The following is a 21,001-nucleotide window of genomic DNA, read 5'->3' on the forward strand; positions in this document are numbered from 1 at the left end:
AAAAAAAGATGTGCTGGCATTGGAGAAGGTCCAGAGGAGGTTTACAAAAATGATCCCAGGAATGAAAGGGTTAATATATGAGGATTGTTTGATGGCTCTGAGCCTATACTTGCAGGAGTTTAGATGAATGGGGGTGGGGGGTATTTGAAACTTATCAAACACTGAAAGGCCTAGATAGAATGGATGTGGAGATGATGTTTCCTATAGTAGTTGGGACTAGGACCAGAGGGCACAGCATCAGAACAGAGGGACATCCATTTAAACTGGAAATGAGGAGAAATTTATTTAGCCAGAGGGTGGTGAATCTGTGTAATTCATTGCCATGGATGGTTATGGAGGCCAAATCACTGAGTTTGTTTCAACCCGAGGTTGTTCGGTCCTTGATTAATCGGAGCTTCAAAGGTTAGGGGAGAAGGCTGAAGAATGAGGGATAATAAATCAGACAGGTTGGAATAGTAATGGGTCAAATGGCCTAATTTTGTTCTTATATTTTATGGTCTAGAGATCTAATATAATGTTCATTTTCCTTTCACTAATATCACATTACTTGTACATGTGTAAAAAAACTGGAGGGATACGCCTGTGTAACTATCTGTGTTGTGTTTGGTTTCAAGGAACCTGGTCACATTGGTGCGACTTCTGTGACTAGTTCACAAGATGCCATGACGTATTCTGAGGATTGAATGCATGCATCAAAAGGGATTTTTGCACATGTTGTGCTTTAACTGGCTTGACAATCATTGCATTCCATGTGTAACATTGATGGAGACTTAGATAGGAAATTTGCTTTCATTAGCGTCACACAAATGAAATATGAATCAGGAACAAATAGTCCTTGAAGATAAAGAAAAATACCATGTTCCAATGAAAACAATAAAAAAATCTCTGAAGTAAATTGATTTACACGCTACTCATATTATGACAACTTTTCAAGTTGTTGTTGAAAAGGGTCAAATATTTCTTTAGCTCTGTCTCAGCTGAAGAAAGTAACAGCAGCATACTGGATATCTGCTCATAATTGCAAACTCATGGCACACTAATCACAAGCAAAATTTTGACTCTGCAGTCAATTCTTTGTGTCCCATCTCCTAATTCAAGAGTCGGACTCATACTAGCTTTCAACAACATGCCTAGTTGAGAAAAAATAAAATATCCTTTTTTTAATTCTTCCTGAAAACATTGGCCTTGACTTTATTAAAATTTAACACTGCAATTATTGTGCTTCCAATTTGCCAGCATTGTGGTGGAAGAACTTCAAGAAAACATGACAGGAAAATTCAGTTATTATTTACAATTTGCCATAATTCCTGAAATGATGGCACTGCACAACGAGCCTGGGTAAAAATATTACCATTCTAATCATTATAATCCCTCTCCTCTATCCAGGTCAATGGGAGGATTGAGTTTGCCAATGTATTGATATTGCCTCTTATACCATAGGGAACAGAGACGGCAGCTTATAATATTCAGATAACAAGTACGCTGCACCTGGGTAAATTTTTAAAGAAATTTATTGAAATATTAAAACAATTAAGTCACAAAGTAAGTGTTTAACAGTTGGGCATTTTCTCAGTTCCCTTGCTTCATATACAGTGGAGTCCAGTTAATTAGGCCTGCTGATAATCAGGGCAGCTGCTTATTTGGGTCAACTTTTTAAAAAACAAAAACAAGTTGAGAAAATAGTTTGAATTCCTTTCATTTGTTTGAGACACATTGCTTAATTGGGGCAGGAGACTTGTCAAACAGTTTCTAACTGGCATCAGGTGCGGGCGGCTTTGTGCCCTTGGGTGCACTGTGCACTTGTATGAAATGTTTTTAAATAACACCACTTGGTCTGCTTGTGTTCTGAAAGCAGTGACTCTTGTTACTGATAGTTGGCAAGAAATAAGCTGTAAAGCAATTCAGAACCGTTTTGCTCACTGCAGTTTCAAGCCTTCGGGCTTGGAGATGTCAGAAACAGTCCACCACTTCAACAAGCATTCAGATATCAGCAATCATCTTGAACACTACAATGAAAACAAAGGTTTGAAGTATGCAATCATCAATAGCATTACATGAAGCCATTATTCACAAGTGTCTGCACTGATTTTGTACATTTACAATCAATCAAAAGAATGCTGCAGTGTGCACTGGATGAATTCGCCCATCGATAAATATTAGGAAAGAATACAGTTTTATAGTACTGTAGTCATATTGATAGTGTTCGAATTTATTCTGTACTTCATTTAGTTACATACGAGGGGTGATTGATAAGTTCATGGCCTAAGGTAGAAGGAGTCAATTTTAGAAAACCTAGCACATTTATTTTTCAACATAGCCCCCTCCTACATTTATACACTTAGTCTAGCAGTTGTGGAGCATATAGATCTTGGACCTCCAGAAAGTGTCCACAGCAGGGGTGATTGATAAGTTCATAGCCTAAGGTAGAAGAAGATGAGTTATACAGCTCTCGTTACATGCACGTGCAGTTCAACTCTGAGTGATTGTGCAGAAAGTTTGGTTAAAAACCCATCTCCTTCTGCCTTAGGCCATGAACTTATCAATCACCCCTGCTGTGGACACTTTCTGGAGGTCCAAGATCTATATGCTCCACAACCGCTAGACTAAGTGTATAAATGTAGGAGGGGACTGTGTTGAAAAACAAATGTGCTAGGTTTTCTAAAATTGACTCCTTCTACCTTAGATCACAAACTTATCAATCGCCCCTTGTAATTTGTTACTTAGTAAATGGTAGTTTGTCTTTTTTTAAATAGCTTTTTAACGATTTCCATGAAACCTTGGATAATTGGGGCAGCTGCTTAGCTGGGTCTAATTTTATCGGTCCTGATGTTTCCCAATTAACCAAATTCACTGTATTTTTATTGTTAACTAAGCTTTTGAACTAACCATAGATTTTAGTTGATAACATCATGTAGCTTAGATTTGTGCAAAGTACAAGAGGCAATCTTATGTATTTTGGACCATTCTAGTTATATCCTTCCATAGATCTTTTTAATACAAACATATCATTCAAATCAAATACAAGTCAGATGTCTTGTTTGTGAATTATCAGTTAGAGCCACTGTTTCTAAATACAACCCTTTTATATAAACTGTTGTCATGTTCTGTTCCTCTCACTGATCTGTTATGTTTCAGCTGGATGGGACCACACTCTCTTGACTTCATTCTTATCTTTCCAGTTATACTAACAGAATGACCACCCAATGTCTTCCTGCATCCCTACTATTAGCTCTGATGATTCTTGTCAACACCACTTCCTTGCAACTCACTGGTCTGCCACCCACACACACCTCCCCCATAGCTTTTCCATGTTTGCACTTCCCTTTTGCAGCCCAATGAGACCCACTGATCCGGAAACCTAACTGGTCCAGCTGCCCCATCAAGGTGGAATGACCGACAAGTAATCACAAACCTTCATGTGGCAGGTCCTGGGGATCTGCTTCCGGGACACCCTGATGGCTTTCAAGGAAGTACAACTTTTTTTTTCTTAATGTTCTTGTTAATTAGGTACATTTAGCTTCATTAAAATAATTTTAAAAGAAGTTCAAAAATAAATTTACTTCTGTGTATTGTAAAATACCTGAATTTAATTTAACACTTCAAATGTAAAGTAAAAGAATCAAATGAATTGGATGTGCTACCTGCCTTCAGGGTGCCAGTGACGGGCTGATTCAAGGCTGGTGTCCCTGACTGAGGCATCACGGGAGGCCACAGAACATCAGGAGCAGCCCGCTAGCTGCTGGCTATGTGCCCAGAGACCTGAGCTCCCTGGGAACAAAGTTCAGAAAAACGATGCAACTGACCTTTAACACCTTAAATCAGCGAGTTGTTTGCATGTCTCCCCTCTCGCTATGAAATGGGGACCCTTCTTTTTCCCTTATGAGAGAGACAGAGGGTCTGTGGTATGTCAAACTACCAAGTGAACGAGTAGTCTTTGGAGTACTGCAAGTCTGTGTCTTTATTGATGCTTTGCTGGACACTTGAGTGCATGGTGAAAGGTGCCGATGCTTTTTTGCTGGTGGGGGTAGGGGAAGGGGTCATTGTCTTGCTGCTGCTTATGAATGGGTGGAGGTTCTAATAGTTAAGTATCATTCATTCTTTGGGGCACTTATCTGTTTTTGTGGATGTCTGTGAAGAAAAAGAATCTCAGGATGTATATTGTATACGTTTCTCTGACATTAAATGTACCTATTGAACATAGCAGTCATGTTTGGCATAAGGCTGAGTACTAAGTGGTGAAGTGCATCATGCCCCTTGTCTCAAAGCATCCGTGTTCTCCTTGGGATTTGTGATAACATTTGACTTTTCCACAGGATCTGCTACAATATATGATCACTAACTCATTTCTAACTTCCTTGCACCATGAAAATGTGAAGAGTGCAGCTGACCAATAAGAAAGATATCATTGAAACTTCTCAATGGAACTCCTGACAATGCCTTCCTCTGCTCCTTCTCAGCTCACTTGCTGCTAGAATCTCCATCACTGTCTTGTTACCCCCATGGTCACCTCAGTTTCCCCTTATCAGAGCCATCTCCCTCCTGTACCCATCCCGCAGCTTAATAAGCTTCTTTTGTCTTCTGCCGGTTCTGACAAAGCTCTTCAACCTGAAAGGCTAGCTCTGTTTCTCTTGTGTGGCTTGTACTCTTGTACCACAAAATCAGGGGCACCATGTTAGCATATCAGTGAGCCCAATGCTATTATAGCTCAGAGCATCAGAGCTAAATTCTGGTGTCCTCTGTAAGAAGTTTGTGTATCCTTCCCGTAGAATGACTGGGTATTCTCTGAGAGTTCCAGCTCCCCCCCACCCCCGCTCCCCACAGTCCAAGCACGTATCAGTTAGTAGGTTAATCAGTCATTGTAAATTGTCCCATGATTAGGGGATATTGGGCGGAGTGGGTTGAAGAGCCTATTCCATGATGTTTCTCAATAAATTAAATAAATAAAAATGACTACACTGAGCCTATGAATCCATTATCTTGTCCTACTTTCTTCTTTAGTTCAGCTTTGAATTGGAAAACAAAATCATTCAACTATGATAATGAGTAGCATTTCTGAATATATGTTTTGTTGTTCTTTTAATAATATTTCTTTATATTTCTCTGTGTACGTTTAATAATATTTATCCTCAGTCTAGCTGAATTATAATTTTGCCTACAAAAGTAATGCATGCATTATAGGAATGGAATTCATTGCCAAGGTTAAAGTTTGAATCAAGTCAGGCTTCTCCATAATTTTGCAATTAAGCAACTGAAGCAGACAACAAAAAGAATACCACAATCCTAACTCAGTGGTGACAGATAATTATATATTACAGCAAGTCCTGGGTTGCCACAGTTTCATAATTCAACACTGCTGTTGAATTCACTGTTCGCCACTGGTTCGATCTGATAGTTGGATTAATTTGACTGTCAACAACTCCAGCTGGTACAATACGTTACAGTATGGTATCATGCTGTTCTTTACCACAGTCAAATGATGCACACATGGATCTTTTCTACTTAACCCAATTTTGCTGTTGTGATATGTAGTTTATTTCTCTCTATCAAATGTTCTCTATCTACTGCTAAACAATGGAGTCCCATCATAACACATAATGGAAAATATATCAGGGAAGGAATGTAGAAATACTTATGCAGGTTACTTTTCCATTAATAGTCTCTGGAACTTCAGAACTTTTTTCAAGTTCAGCGAAAAGATTTTGTATGAGAAATTCATTCACACAGTTCCGAAGAAACCATTCAGCAACTAAATTTAAAGAGAATGCAACATTTTTTTCTGGCAGTGTTAAAACCCATCTATAATGTCTTTTCATTAATTCACAAAAGTTTTGTGTTTTGTAGCACTACTTGTTGGCACGGGAGTCGCTCAAGAGACATCAGCCAAAATTCATCATAGGCGAAAGTATGCAGAGGAGATTGAGCAGGAACAGATCAATTCAGCCATGAGGAGAGACTGGATAGCCAGACTTCATCTCTTTTGGAGCAGAAAAGGGATCAGGTTAGGATATATTGAATTATCAACAGCACAGACAGTAAGAAAAACTTGTCATTAACAGTGATGTCAATAATCCGAGGGCATAAATTTAAGTTAAGGGATAGGGAATTGCAAAAGAAGTCTTTTTTCCCAGACGGTGATAGAAATCTGAAATCACTTCTGTTGGAGCCAGCTACTCCTACAATATTTAAGTAATATTTAGAAATGCATTTGAAACTCCATGCTGTAGAAATCCACAGGTGAACCGATCGAAAATGGGATTAATATAAAAAGGCATCTGACTGCCAGAATGGTTTCTGTGGGCTGAAGGGCCTGTTTCTGTGCTATAAGACTCTATTTTAAAAAATATTTGTCATTGTTCACATACTATCTGATCACTGATACCCTCATAATTTTGATCCTTCATGGAAATTTGAAAAAGCCTTTTGCATAAGTCATGGAGACAGTTGTTGAATAGAGTGGTGGATGTTGTCCACGTGGACAACAGTAATTCATATGACAAGATCCCTCATGGCAGGTTGAGAAAGGCAAACGGAATCTCCAGTGAACTGGTAAGTTATATGAAAAATTGGTTTAACCACAGGCAACAGCTGGGGAGATATTCTTTTCATTGGATATCTGTGACCAGTGGTGTTCCATTAAGGTTCAGTGCAGGGACCTCTGTTGTTAGTAATATGTTAAAGGTCCGTTAGCAATTTGGGAAGAGGAATTTGAGTAGAGAAATTTGGGCAGTTGTTAATTAATTTCAATAAATAAGAAATATTGAATTTGGGAGGGCAAATTCAAAAGGAAAGTATATAGTAAATGGCAGAACTTTAATGTGCAGAGGAATCTTCAGATTCATGTCCATAGTTCCCTGAAAGTAGCAACATATGTGGTTGGTCAGTCTGGGCATCCAATATAAAAGTTGGAAGGTCACATGAGAGCTAATAAAACTCTGGTTAAAGAGCAGCTTGAGTACGGTGCACTCTGGTCACCTAACTATAGGAAGGACTTGGAAGCCCTGGAGAGGGTGGAAAAGAAATTCACCAAGACGTTGCTTCGATTGCAGCCTATTAGGTGTAATATTGAACAAACGTGGATTGTTTTTCAAAGTTCAAAGTAAAATTTATTATCAGAGTACATCTATGTCACCATATACAGCCCTGAGATTCATTTTCTTGTGGGCATTCTCAGCAAATCTATAGAATAGTAACTATAACAGGATGATTGAAAAAATCAAGTAGGGTGCAGAAGACAAAAGACTTTGCAAATGCCAATATAAATAAATAGAAATAAATAACGAGAACGTGAGATAATGAGATAAAGTGTCCTTTAAGTGAGATCTTTAGCTGTAGAAACATTTCAATGATGAAGCAAGTGAGTGTAGTTATCCCCTTTTATTTAACAGCCTGATGGTTCAGGGGTAGTAACGGTTCTTGAACCTTGTGGTGCGAGTCTTGAGGCACTTGTGCTTATGCCTGATGGCAGCAGTGAGAAGAGAGCATGGCCTGGGTGGTGGGGATCTCTGATGATGGATGTTGCTTTCCTATGATAGTGTTACATGTAGATGTGCTCAATGGCCGGGAGGACATTACCTGTGAAGGACTGGGCCAAATCTCCTATATTTTGTAGGATTTTCTGTTCAAAGGCATTGGTGTTTTCATACAGGCCAGTCACTACACATCTATAGAAGTTTGTCAAAGCTTAGATGTCATGCCAAACCTCCATAGAATCCTGAAGGAGTAGAGGTGCTGCTATGCTTTCTTTGCAATTCCATTTATGTTCAATTTTGCTGGAATGTCAGAGGCTCAAGCAATCTGACAGAGTTGAATAAAATTAAGAGACACAGAAATGGTGGAAGTAGTCAGAGCCTTTATCCCAGGATGGTGATATTAAATTCTACAGAGCATAGTTTTATGGTGAGAGAGTCATGATTGAATTAAGAAAAGATGTATGAGCATTTTTTTCAAAAACAGAGTGCCATGACTGAAACGTCCAGCCAGGGGAGGTGGTTGAAGCAAATACAATAACAATGTTTAAGAGACACTCAGACTGACATACGTTCAGCATACACCAGTAAGAAACCTAAAAAAGTGGCCACAGAGTGTACTTTTAAGTCTTCTGCTGTTGGGGTCCATCCACTACAAGGTTTGACATGTTGTGCATTCAGAGATGCTCCTCACAATTGTTGCACATGGCTATTTTACTCTCACCTTCCTGTCAGCTTGAATAGTCCAATCAGTCTCCTCTGACCTCACTCATTCACGAGGCCTTGTCACCCACAGAACTGCCACTCACTGGATGTTCTTCGGTGTTTTTATCATTTTTTGCACCATTCTCTGTAAACTGGGCTGAAGGGCCTGTTCTTGTGCTGTACCGGTCTATTGTTGCTGGCATCTGACCTGGTGTTCTGCAGGGGCAGGCACACTGGGATAATGGTGTGTTTTATAATTGCAACAGCTGTTAATGGATTCCACTTCTGTTTTGGATAAAAAAAAACTGTAGCTCAGAGCACTTCTGTGCCTCTGTGTGGAAAACTCTCGTTAGGTAGTCAGCAGCAAAATCCATCCTTACATATTATATAGCAAATCCAGGAACATCACATTACTGCATAAAAATACTTCCAGTATACCAAAACCTGAACATTACTGTACAGTACATATCGACGGGGATATGACTGACGGTAGAATTGCCAACAGCAATCAGAGAGATGAGGTCAGATTAAAACTAATGACCCAGGATTGGCTTCCACGAATGGATATATTTGCCAGAAACAACAGTGTTCAATGTAGACTGGATTCACACTGACTATCCAAGATTTAGAGTGCACATCTCATTAGAAGGTTAGATCAGATACCTATGTTGGAGCTGTGCTAAGATTTTAAACGAAGTGGAGGTACTGTGTTTCATGATTCCAATATGGTTCTGTATAAATATCTGAGCTATTGCTCTCTTATATGGGAATTAGAGAAAGTTTGTCCCTGTGGTGTCTTTACCTCTGTTATGTTGGAGTGCATGTGTGCAAAGTTTTGTGCTGACATAATACCCAGGAGAGTGCAACTGCCCCTTTGCTGTGCTAGAGTTCCAAAAAAAGTACTGATACGTGATGTTTTAGTGGTTAAACTACAGCCAAGAGGCCAACATTATGAGTGCCAAGACATGAGTTCAAATTCCACCATGTCAGCAGTGGAAATTAAAATCGAGTTCATTAAATCCAAACAAAAACTGTTATTAGTAATGATGGCCATGAAATTTCCCGAATGTTTAAAAAAAACTTTATCTAATTTACTTCAGGGGAGGAAATCTGCAGTTCTAACAAGATCAGTGCCACATGGGATTCCAGACCCACTGCACAAATCTTCCAGTTATAATCTATGTTACTGCAGCAATTCAGGAAGGTTAGGGATCAACAACCAATGCTGGTCTCACAAGTGATGACTTGAATAATGAAGAAAGAAAGAAAATATTGGTTCATAGCACTGCATAAACATTTTGCTCTGCTTACACGTCTTCTTGGCCAAGTGAGAAGCACTTTGGCTCCAGTAACCACAATTCTGTTAGTTTGAAAATAGAAGAAGATAGAACAGGTCCACAGCTTAAAAGTTCTGTAACAGAACAGTGCCAACTTTGGACAGATCTATCTGGGATCCTCTAGGTAACTCTACTCTAAGGCAAAGAATAGATGGCAAATGGCAGGATTTTAAAAGGTTTATATCAATGTCCAGAGGCAGTATGTTCCTGTTAGTGTGAAGGGTAGACATACCAAGTTCTGTAAGGTAAAAGGGAAAAGCATTGATTGGGTTTAGACAGCTGGGTACAAATAAATCCCTTTGTGATTATCAAGTTTAAGACTAGGCTTGGATTTTTCAGGTTGAGAGAAAGATAATCCCAAGAAGTTCTTCAGTTAATTTGATAGCAAAAGAGTGACTAGGGAAGAGACTAGATCCTCTTAAAAACCATCAGGACTGCTTATGTGTGGAGCCACAGGAGATGGCTTAATTTTTTTAAAGTCTTTTTTCCCCAGTGTTTACTAAACAGAACCTATTAAATACCAGCGAAATAAGGGTAATAAGTAGTGAGGTCTTGGAACATTTGTATATTAAGGAAGAAGGTATTTACAGCTTTGAAGCGCATTAAGATGGGCAAATCCCTAGGAACTGAACAAGTGCAGCCCCTAATCTTATGGGAGATCAGGAAAGAAATTGCAGAGAAATGATGCTTTGTTTGTTGTTTGCCACTGGCAAAATTCCAGAAGGCTGGAGGGTCGCTAATCTGATTCCATTGTTCACCAAGGGTAGAGACTTACTTGAATAGAACTACAGGAAACTACGGGTTGGTGAGCCTAACTTCGATTGTAGGGAAGCTAATGGCGGAATTCTAAGGGACAAGAGCTACCATCACCTGGATAGTCAAGGCCTGATCCAGAATAGTTTTGAGCGTGGAAGGTAATTTCAGACAATCTTAGAGTGTTTTTGAAAAGGTAACTGAGGGGACAGATGAAGGTATGGAAGTAAATGCTGTCTCTATCGGCTTTCAGTGACACCTTTGATAAGATTCCATAGGGCAGGCTGGTCTGGAAGGTTAGATCATCTGGGATTCTGGGGAGCTATTGATATGGATTGAGAATTGATTTGATGATAGGAAGCAGAGTGTGATAGTTAAATTTATAATTTCTAACTGGACCGTTATGAATACTGGGGTGCCCCAGGGGTCATTGTTAGTCCCTCTGTTATTCATTATTTATATAAATGATCTGGATATAATTATAAATGGTATGATTAGCAAGTTTGCTGATGATACTGAATCAGGCGGCTCTGTTGACAGTGAAGCAAGTTGCAATGAATTGCGAAGAGATCGTGATCAGATAGGGAGATGGGCTGAGGAATGGGAAATGTATTTCAGCTTAGATGAGTGCAAGGTGATACATTCTGGGCAATCAAATTAGAATAGGAATGGAAGAGCACTTACAAGTGCTGTGGAACAGAAAGACCTTGGGGTTTCAAGTGCACAGTTCACTGAAAGTGGCCATTGAAGTAGACAGAGATGTGGAAGAAGGCCTTTATCAAATCAGGGTATCAAGTTTAGGAGGACAGACATAATGTTGCAGTTAAGTAAGTTGCTGGTGAGGCTGCAAATGGAGAATTGTGCACAGTTTTGGTCACTCTGTTATAAAAAAAGATATTGCCAACTGAAAGGGGTGCAGCTAGATGAGAGGGCCTGAGTTATAGGGAGATAATGATCATGTTGGATCTTTATTCCTTGGATCGCTGGAGAATGAGGGGTGATCTTATAGAAGTTTTTTAAAATCATTAGGAATATGGATAAGGTGGACAGTCATAGTCTTTTCCACAGGGTTGAGGAGTCCAAACCTGGAGGGCACAGATACAAAATAAAAAGGAAGAGATTTAAAAGAGATCTGAAAGGTCTTTATACCGAGTGCAATGAGTACCTGGAATGAGCTGCCAGAGGAGGTGGTCTAGGTGGGTATAACATGGTATTTGGTTAGGTACATGGAAGGAGGAGTTCAGAGTGTAATGGGCCAAATGCAGGCAACTAAGACTAACAATGATGATGCTAAGGTCAACATGGATCACTATGATGAGAAGGAGACACGAGAAGGCCTTGGTGAGTAGGAATACAGAAAACCCCAAGGCATTTGACACATATGTCAAGAACAGGAGGATGACTATAGTTAGGGTTGCACCAATCAGAGATCAAAGAGAAAACATGTGCCTGAAATCGGAGGAGGTAGGGGAGCTCTTTGATGAATACTTTGCTTCAGTGTTTACCAGTGAGAAGGTTTTTGACAAATGTGAAAAGGCTAATAAGCTGGTAGATGTCAAGGTTAAGAAAGAGGATGTGCTAGATATTCTGAAAAACAAAGAAAGATAAATCCACGGGACTGGATGAAATATACCACAGGTATACTTCCTACTATGGGAAGCAAGGGAAGAGATTGCTATGCCTCTGGTGATGATCTTTATGTCCTCACTGGCAGCAAGAGTAGAACCAGAAAAATGGATGGTGAGTTTGTTCACTATTCTTCTGCTCCCCTGAGCTGGTGCAGTGAAAGAAACACATTCAGTGTGCATATTTGATTCAATACAATTTAAATCAAGGCAGAGATCCACACTCTTCTGATGTGCCCTTCTGTAGTTTGGCCTAGCAAAACTACTTTCCTTGGAACAAAGGGCCTTCATTATTGTCTTTGTTTCTCTTCCCACAAATCTAGCCTATCCCATGAGTATTTCCATCATTTTCTATCTCTGTTTGATCTCTGGCGTCTGTAATTGTTCTGACTTTCACCTTAGAAGTTGAAGGAGAGACTACTGCAAGCAATAGTGCTCATATAGTAAGAATGGTACTAAAAGTAGAAACTGTAAAAGTAATGAAAGTCAAGTTCTTCAAACTTAACTTGAAAACAGTTACTCAAGACCATTTTTGTCCAACATTAACAGCAGCCATATTGTTACCCCTGGCAAACTGTGATGTGTCTCTTTAGCCTGTTCAGGAGGCTCACATTGAACTTGAGAGAATTATTCCTTACCATTTATAAGGACTATACGTGGCCACATATGCATTATCAAGTCTCTCCAGTGGCTGGGAAGGTTGCTAGTGAGATTCTGTGCATATACATTTATGGCAGGGATTCCCAATCTGGGGTTTATGGATCCCTCAGCTAATGATAAGACTCATTGGCATAAAAAATGTTGGGAACCCCTGCTTTATGGGCTGGCTGATGAGATCTCATCTAAATGGCAGGTGGGAAGTATTCAATTAGATCATTTGATTCACACTCACTGAAACTGAAGCATTGTTCAAGGCAGGTATGGAATTATTTCTTTCAGTGCAATGGAATGTCTAAATGTTACAAATAATAATAAGGATTCACACAACCCTATTTTAATACATTATTAAAACAGCACTACAGAATTTCTTGCCCATCATTTTCAGACAGATATTAAATATGTGGCCCAAACGGCCATTTACGGAGCAAGCCTTTGAGGGGAGAAGGTTACAAAAAATATATAGTAAAAAAAAAGCACCCATTACAAGCTGTTACACTTACTGACATGAAAATTTTGAGAATAGCCTTAAAATGAGTTAATGTCCTGTAGTTTTCTGCAGCATTTTAGTCTCTAAAAATAAACTGTAAGATTGTTTACTATATATATTTGAGACTCAAAAGACCCAAGTTTTTTTCTAAACATTTACAGAAGCAAAATATTGAGGATCTGGTAATACTCACAATATTGGCAGCAACTGTAGAGGAAGAAAGCAGATTAATGTTTAGATATACACATACAATATGAATGTATATAATAGCAGGAGGAGAGGTTTGTAACATCTGATCTGATAGTAACATCAACTCTGCATTCTCAACTAGCGATTTACTTTATTTATCAAGAATCTATATTAAAAATATTTAACCCATCCTTTGAGATTGTTAGTTCCAAGCTCTTCTGAGAGGAAAATATCCTCTGTATTTCTATCCTAAATGAATGCCCCTTTTGATAGGCATGTTACCTCCTTTTTAGAATCTCTCAAAAATCAATACATCCTTTCCATCTGTCCAGTCCCCTTTATGTATATCTAATATAATCATTACCTTTCATTCTTCTACCCTGTCAAACCTCTTCTCATAAAATAACTCTTTCCAAATTGATAAGCTTTTATCAACTTCCGTATAAATAAGGAATTGTGTTTATGAAGGAGTGGGAAAATTTCACAGTAGGACCTAAAACGTCAGGACATAAAAGAACACTGAATAACAGAAAATAGAAGAAGTATTTACCAAAGATAAAAAATAAATTATTCCCAAATGAAGCAAGCACAAGGTTTCAGATTTAATTTAACATTAATAGTTAGTAAAACCTTGGTTTAGGAAATGTAATTATGTTTATACCAGTAATACATACAAAATGTTGGAGGAACTCAGCAGGCCAGGCAGCATCTATGGAAAAGTGTAAACAGTCAACGTTTCGGGCTGAGACCCTTCTTCAGGAGGGTTTATTGTTTACGTTTAAGCCAGAGTCATTATTCTGGCACCAATTTAAATAAATGTAATTTGAAGACAATTTTGACTTCAACTGTTACCACAATATGCATTATATTTTGGGCTTGATTACTCTTTCAAAGATGTTTATACCCAGTTATTTCACAACTAGCACTTAACCTAAAATTGTGTTATTTTACTATACATTTCTTCCAATGGCTGTGAAGACACATCATCAAACCAATTTATTTGACCACACTTATTTATATGCAATCTTATTTTCAAAATAGAAGGTCATCAGGTAATTTTGTCCATTCTGATCAACGATGTTTGACTACAGAAGCAGATTCAGAAATGAAATTCTAAAGCTTTCCTTAGATTGTCATGATGTCTTTCCTTTGAAGATCAAGGCCAATTTGAGAACAGAATTACTCTTCAGCCTTCAGCTTTGATTGAACCAACAATCAAAGCATAAGTTGTGTCTTGCTTTGTAACATTGGCTTCGATCCTAAATTACATTGTAGCTTCTCTAATTGCTTAGCAGTCATGGAACATAAAGCCATCTGCATTCTGCAGACAACTCACCATCACTGAAATTGCATCTCCATCTGTATGTATTGATGTATTTTATATTTAACATCCTAGAAGACAGACATGTTGGAAGTAGAGAGAGTACAGCTAAGTTGATTGCTGGGATTAGACTGTTGAGTTTTCAGTGAAGCCTGCTGATACAAAGAGTGTGCAAACTGGAGAAGAATCAATATAACCAGTGCAGAACTGACCAAAATCCTAAAGGTATAAATAAGTTAAGCATATTCACACTCAGAAGGGTAATTGCCTTTCATTTAAAATAAGGAGTCTGAAAATACAGTCTGTATATATCAAAATACAGGAGACACTGAATATATGCAATGTACAAACCTTTCATATAGGAATGCTGAGTGGATGAATAATTACACTGAAAAACTGGTTGATGATGATGAACCATAAACATTCAAACTAACCAGTTGTAGTATAATGTGCTTTTTCACTGTTACGTTTTAATGGTTGTGTAATTCTGTCAATGTCCTCCATTCTACGTTGTAGTGAAGGATGTCTCCATTTCGATTCTAATCCAATTTCCAAGAGAAAAGAATACTTCTTGACTGGAGAGTTGTAACTTGTCCCACTGCCCAAGATCTACAACATGCATCCAGCACCTCCAATCATTGGGAGGGAGAAAGTGGACCATTGGAAATCACATTCTGAAGTTCCAACTGTTTGACCTTTATGTTACAAGCTAAAATCAGGAGGGAGGATCAGTGCAATTTACTATGCCTGTGAAATTTTGAACAGATTTGCAATCTAATAGCTCATTTGATTTTAAATCTAATTCACAATGAACTCACTAGGGCGACAGAGTTCTAAAGTGGTATAGCACAGAAACAGACCCTTCAGCCCACTGAGCCTATCAATCACCAATTTTATTCATGCTGTTCCAAATCTAATCTACTTTATTCTCTCCAAATGCCAAACAACTACCTGTCCCATCCCCACCTCCCATGCCTTCCTCCAACCCAATGCCCTTCCTGAGCTTCCACCACTCCCCTCACATTAGGATCAATTTGCTTTGGCCATTTGACCCACTAACCCTCATACTTTTGAGCCAAAATTAATATTGTTACTTTTTAAAATTCAGTTACAATGAGCTAGCAACAGATGCATAAAAGATCTTTTTTCAAAATAAGAATTACACAGGATGCCTCCAGTGGACTAAATCAAAAATTGTCAAGGACTTAGCATGTAATATAAACTTTTAAATAATTGCACAAACATAACCAGAAATCAGTAATTTAAAGAATTCTATTGAAAGAAACCTTTGACTTGCTCTTACATTGTAGACCTGGGCTGTGTAATGTCTTCACATTTTAAAACAAAACTGCATTCTATTATTTGTATTGGGATGAGGTTTTACACATTCATGAGACGAGCTGGAAAACTTCCAAGTTTATCCAACAATTTCTTGCCCTCCTGACATGGTCTAAATCACTGAAATCCCAAGGCAGGATACATAGCATAATCCACTTGAGTAAACAATTGCCTGAGCATAAATTTAAAATCCTTCAGCTGATCTCTGGAGAGAACTTAAATTTCAGGATGCATATGTATAATAAAACCTTAGTGAAAAATAAATAGAGTTTGCTGGCACAATCAAGTTTATTGGTCCTTGAAAACAGCACAGAACTCTAGACAATGTGACAACCCAAATTTGCTCATATTGCTTTCAGTTAATTGTGACAAATGCAGCAGTCAACAGAATTTAATGGTCTACCATTATTATTATAAAGGTGAAAAACAGATTCCTTTTACACTATAATAAAACCCTCACCAACCATTAAATTGAATATAACCAAAGTTTTACAAGTATTCCAAGATGCTGGAATACAAAAACATCATGCAAACGTATTACAAATTCATTGTAACTTCTGTGTTAATGTTGGTTATCTGCCTCCTATCCTAAGATACATTGAAAGTGTGGATACTCTTCTCACATTAATAACATCTCTACTAAGTTTTTGTTTTTATCAATAATGACCATTTTGTTCTTATGATCAAAGATCCATAAGCTAACTCAATGTGATAATTTATCCATTTTCTATATTATAAATGGGAAGATTATATTAAAAAGGAAATATGATATATTATAATTGGATTAGAATACAATAGTTGTCTTAACATGTTGCAATAAAAATTTTCTTCATACATAAAAGATTCAAAAATAAGACTCACACTCTGATAAACCCCCATTGTAAAAATACAATAAGAGACAATGGAGGTTTTATGATTAAAAAAAATGCCACTAACATTAGACACTTGCATTTCTTTAAACCTGTAAGCAATTAATTTATAAAAATATAACTAAAACATAAACTCCAGTTGCTGTAGCACACTGAATGGACCATTATGATTTGTCTCCTTTCTTTAGTTTGCATTTACCAGCCAGATCTTTTTTTACAGAGTAACATTTACTTTGATGTTCTTCATAAAATGGTTAGGACAAGCATCTATTATTCCTTTTGATTTTCAAAATTAACTATTGAAGAATGATGCTTCCATCGCACAAGATGACAGCAAGGGTTAAGGAGCCTGAATATGGTTTAAAATGCTCGGGTAACGTTAACAGTTAATGTTTGGATTGAGAAGGTGTTACGTGTGTGTGTATATATGTGTGCATACAAGCTGTGGTTCATTTTATTAACACAACAGCAATTACAGTGCCTACATAATGTTAACCCAAGTTTTGCATTCATGATTTTAAAAACTAGTGGCAGTTTTCAATGCACTAACTTTTTCCCTTAATAACAGTGGAAGTATCCAATAAAATTTATATTTGTAAGTCAGTAACATTTTGCTTACTATTTAGGTAAGAATTTAACACATACTATTTGTAGAACTAGTTTCATTTCACTTAAACTATCATAAAAAATTAGACCAATGAATCCATCATACCAATTAGTATCCGAAGGCCTTGGCTTTATCTAACCACATTCAAATCCATTTAAACTTTATTAAATGAATTGAATTCACTTTATTATTAACATCCTTCATATACATGAAAGTAAATACCTTTACATTATGTCTCCATCTAAATGTACAATGTATAATTTATAGTAATTTATAATAAATAGTATGTACAACAGAACTGTCAATATAACATAGAAATACACTTCTGTCAGCATGAGTTAATCAGTCTGATGGCTGGTGGAAGAAGCTGTCCCGGAGACTGTTGGTCCTGGCTTTTATGCTGTGGTACCGTTTCCCAGATGGTAACACCTGGGACGACTTGAGGTTGGGGTCACTCAGACCCTTTTTACACACCTGTCTTTGTAAATGTCCTGAATAGTGGGAAATTCCCATCTACAGATGTGCTGGGCTGTCCGCACCACTCTCTGCAGAGTCCTGTGATCCAGGGAAGTACAGTTCCCATACCGGGCAGTGATGCAGCCAGTCAGGATGCTCTCAATTGTGCCCCTATAGAATGTTCTTAGGAATTGGGGGCCCACACCAAACTTCGTCAAATGTCAGAGGTGAAATAGGTGTGGCCTTTTTTGCCCCACAACCGGTATGTACAGACACATGTGTGATCCTCTGTAATGTTTATGCCGAGGAACTTAAAGCTGTTCACCCTCTCAACCCCAGATCCATTGACGTCAATAGGGGCTAGCCTGTCTCCATTCCCCCTGTAGTCCCAACCAACTCCTTTGTTTTTGCCAAATATTGTAGGAGGAGCTTTGGTCTTTCTTTGCCATTTTCACTTTTTTCTATTTTGCAAAAATATGTAAAAAAGGTGATCAATGTGGAAGCCAACTGTAGCAACTGAATGTCACAAATGGCAAGTACATCTTCTGTTGTATCGGTAGAAGCTGCCATATCCAGCATGTCTAAATTCTAATGACATCTGTCATACTCTAACAATCAGGGATTCCTGACAGCTGCCTGAATCAAACAGCTTGTTCATTAAAATATGCTAATGATTATCCTTTAAGGTCGGTTAGTGAACTTACTACTTGGTTTCCTGATTCGGGAGATGAGGAGAAACTGTTTTTCCCAGAGAGTGGTGAATCTGTGGAATTCTCTGCCCAGGGAAGCAGTTGAGGCTTCCTCACCAAATATATGTAAGATACAGTTAGATAGGTTTTTACATGGTAAGTGAATTAAGGGTTATGGGGAAAAGGCAGGTAGATGGAGCTGAGTTTATGGACAGATCAGCCATGATCTTATGAATGGCAGGGCAGGCTCGATGGGTCGGATGGTCTACTCCTGCTCCGATTTCTTATATTCTCATGCTATGTTCTTATGTTATCTCAAACAAGATATCAAACAAGGGAAATACAATTCTTTAAGTATTTCCGCAACTCTATTAGGAACATACTTGATTAGACGTAGCGTGCTGCTACTCGTTTACATCAATTTGTTATCTTGCTGAGGAGCAGCACAGCATATTGCTTTACTTCTTAGGGAACGAGCTGCTTTGTTCTGCTGTTTGCTGCAACATAAACTGGAGTTCAATAACAGAACAATGCATTTTCTGCAATAGTGAGGATTTCAACTCTTATACATCTGCATCATTCCAAACTCGATCGGAGACTGACTTTAGTAATTTTGCAATGGTTAATGCAAACTTCAAAATCTTCCTAATGAGGTTTGGCAAGTAATTGTACAATTCTGTGTATATATATATATATATATATATATATATAGCTAAGGTGCCTAAGAGTTAATGTTAGTACTGTATTTGTCAACATGGAGCAGAGAGAGAGTTTTAAATCTGTTGGGAGCAAAGGATGTTTGGAATGGCAAGGGTAGAGTGCCGCAGGAGGATGTGGGACAGGTGGCAGAGAAGGAGTGCCGGGCTGGTGGGGAGGGTTGGCATGGGTGCAGATAAACCCAGCCTAGAGAAAACACCAGGTAAGGTAATTTGATTCCAAACAGTTGGTTTATTGATCATTACAGAATGTCTCTCTAGTGCTTCCTGCTCCCTCCCTTCTCTGTGCCCCTTCTCCCAAATCATGATTCCCCTATCCCTGCCCCTTTCCCACTCAGTCCACAATATTGATCCAGATCAGAAACATCACTCACATATATCATGAAATTTGTTTTTTTTTTGAGGCAGTAGTACAATGCAATTGTGGTGAAGTACATATACCTGTCTGGACACACCCCCACTGCTGACTGCTCCTGTGGCTCCTCCCACAGACCCCTGTATAAAGGTGTCTGGAGGCACTGCTCCTCCCTCAGCCTCCAGGATGTTGTGTGATGGTCTCTTGCTGCTGATAGTGCTCTCTTACAGCTAATAAAAGCCTATCTCTCGCCTCATGTCTCCGAGAGTTACTGATGGTGCATCAGCAATACATAAAATTACTACAGTACAGTACCCTAGTTATGTGCCTAAGACATTGCACAGTACTGTAAATAGGTCTAATATTATCCATAGTTGTGGATTTGCGCAGGTACAGTTCACAACATATTGTAATCATGTAGTCCTTTGAGCTCCAGGTTATGAACTAAAAAATATTTTTCTACAAAAGGAAACACTTCTGTTGTTGGAACATTCAACAGCTTGACCAAGAGAGGTAGTGTCTGTGATGCTAGTTGACTAACGTCAGATTCCTTTTAACAAATGTTCTTGTCCGGTTTTCCCTTGGTTTCCACCACCCAGGTTATAACCCTTGCCAGATCCATGCCTGGCTAGCTAGTGATCTTCCTGCATCACCACCCCCCACACGCCCCATCATCTCTGAATTCCAAAGTGACAGGCCAATGCTCATATCCACTTTCCATGTTACAAACTCACCAAACCATAGCTTCATAGGTCTTACCGAACCATGCCTCCACCACCCAAATTCTGAGTGCCTATTTGAATTTGACCAATGCCACCTTTTGTCCCACACAACAACTCCCCTTCCACGCCACCCATTCTTTTAGTTCACTCAGACTGAACTTTAATGCAGTGTGCATCAGAATACCTATTTTGGTCATTCACAATGCCTAGGGCTTTGTGTATTACTGTCTTCTGCAGCAGAGGCCCATGCACAAGACATTTGTTGCCCCATACAACGTCATGTGGGAAATTCATTTCTCCAACCACCCCCCCCCCCCAACAATGCTATCCATCCAATGTGAAGAACTTGTTTTCACTGCTTCCCCATAGGTCAGGGAGTGAAAAGCAGTGGTCTTGAAAAGTAAATAGTAGACTTTATGCAACTTGAAATAACTCCCAATGTTTCTTTCTATTTGTTTTTTTTCGATGGAAATAATTCATGTGTTTCATAAAGGAGTGAAAATATACAATCCAATTTCTATTCAGCTATATGTTAGAGGTACAAAAGTATATGATAGTATTGGCATTGTGAACAAACATTAGTTCACAAACAGTTAAAATACCAGTAGAATTTCACTCAGTAGAATGCGTGACAGCCACTCACTTCATGAACTGGTTTATTTTACTTAAAATTAGAAGCGATTTCCTGCATATTTTTCTCGAAGAC

At 38.5% G+C, this 21,001-nt stretch overlaps 1 protein-coding gene across 2 annotated transcripts in view; it reads right to left on the bottom strand.

Annotated features, from left to right (window-relative positions):
• LOC132379568 (adhesion G protein-coupled receptor A3) overlaps nucleotides 1–21,001 on the bottom strand; it is a 531,961-nt gene that overhangs the window by 453,528 nt on the left and 57,432 nt on the right. The gene's annotated exons all lie outside the window — the stretch shown is intronic.

This window comes from Hypanus sabinus, chromosome 22 (assembly GCF_030144855.1).
Source record: "Hypanus sabinus isolate sHypSab1 chromosome 22, sHypSab1.hap1, whole genome shotgun sequence".
In the NCBI taxonomy this organism is placed as follows: domain Eukaryota; kingdom Metazoa; phylum Chordata; class Chondrichthyes; order Myliobatiformes; family Dasyatidae; genus Hypanus; species Hypanus sabinus.